At 46.1% G+C, this 1,542-nt stretch overlaps 1 pseudogene; it reads right to left on the bottom strand.

The window, feature by feature from the left end:
- Window positions 1-220: 220 nt before the first annotated feature.
- On the bottom strand, window positions 221-926 carry Nqo2-ps1 (N-ribosyldihydronicotinamide:quinone reductase 2, pseudogene 1; annotated as a pseudogene).
- Window positions 927-1,542: the final 616 nt, after the last annotated feature.

The raw sequence follows: 1,542 nt of genomic DNA, 5'->3' as shown, positions 1-1,542 counted from the left end.
TAGAGAAACATTAAAGAACAGAAAATTGAGTGAATAACCAGGCAGCACTAATACAGTGCAACAAGCTTATTTTCAAAGTATCTGATGTAGTTGAATGAAACTGAAGACACTCATTGGTGGGCACTGTTAAATACATCTCAGGACACATCACCACCTTCTCTTGGCCATGCTTTAGGTCTCTCACTATGTCGCTTGTCAGCTGTACTTAGAGAATAAAATGTTATCCTTGGAAGTACCAAGCGGGTGTGCAGTGGATGGGTTCTTCCTTCCAGATGCTCTTCAGCCGCTGGGCCCATGATGCCAGCATCACCTTTCTTTGTTCTCCTGATGAAACTTCAAGACCAAAGCTGATCTGTGGGGCAAGGACTTTAAATCCACAGAAGTGCAATATACCATGCTGAAGTGGCCACAGGAAGTTCGGAAATCTCCGTTGACCCCAGCTTTTATGTACATCGCTGCTGTACCTCCCGTGGTTAAGGAAAGGAGGGCTAATTTACCCTTGAGAAAACCAGAGTCCTAAAAGCCTGGGACAGCGAAGGCAAACCCTTGGCACAGCACCCTATCCATCCAGCCTTTTAGGATGGCTGGGACGCTGACCCAGTATAGTGGAAACTGAAATATCACTAAATCAGCTTGCTGCACCTTTCTCTGCTCTTCAAGTATGTCACTGGTCAGAGCTTTCTTCTTGTAGGCTCCATAGGTTTCTATCCCATATTGGAAGATTTCAGGGTTAGAGAGGGCACCAGTGACATCGTTTCTTGTGGCCCTTGGCTCGAAGTTCATGGTGTATAGATCAGACACAGTGACTGTGCATCCCTGCTTGCTCAGTTCTTCAACAGCCACTTGCTTCATGGACCGATTGAAGGAATTGGGTTCTTGGTGTGCATAGACAATGAGCACTTTCTTACCTGCCACGTTGGAGAAGACGGATTCTCTGATTTTGTACAATAGACAAAAGTTTCAGGTACTGTCACTCTCCTTGGTTATTGTAGCACTCTCTGCCTCCAGGAGGGAACACTGCACACAAACGAGACACAGCCACTGTCAAGGGCAGGGATCAGCCTTTGTTTCTCTATTCAGGATCTTTTACTCCCAAGGAGTTTGCTGTTTCATTTCCTAATGGTACATTAGAAAGCAGTTTTAGGGGGCTGAAGAAATGGCTCAGCAGTTAAGAGCACTGGCTGCTCTTCCAGAGTACCCAGGTTTAATTCCTAGCACCTATATGGTAGCTCACAACTGTTTGTAACACCTATTCCAGGGGATCTGACACCCTTATATAGACACACATGCAGGTGAAACACTAACATTCATAAAATCCAAGACGTAAAGGACAGGCCTAGAACTACCATTCCTGGAATGCAAACCCATATGCTATGGTGTAGCCATTGGCTTGCCCAGAGCAGTCTCTGGGAACGCTGTGGGCACTGGCATCCAATAATGAACTGTGCTCACTGGCACTCATGAGACCCTCAAAAAACCAAGCTTACATACTTATGTGAGGGTGTGGAGAGAGTCATTAGACCCTCACTGGTGAGATCCCCA

The sequence above is a fragment of the Rattus norvegicus genome, chromosome 20, assembly GCF_021556685.1.
Source record: "Rattus norvegicus strain SHRSP/BbbUtx chromosome 20, alternate assembly SHRSP_T2T, whole genome shotgun sequence".
Taxonomy (NCBI): domain Eukaryota; kingdom Metazoa; phylum Chordata; class Mammalia; order Rodentia; family Muridae; genus Rattus; species Rattus norvegicus.
Note: the sequence above shows the minus strand (reverse complement) of the source record. Positions and strands in the feature narration are given on the sequence as shown.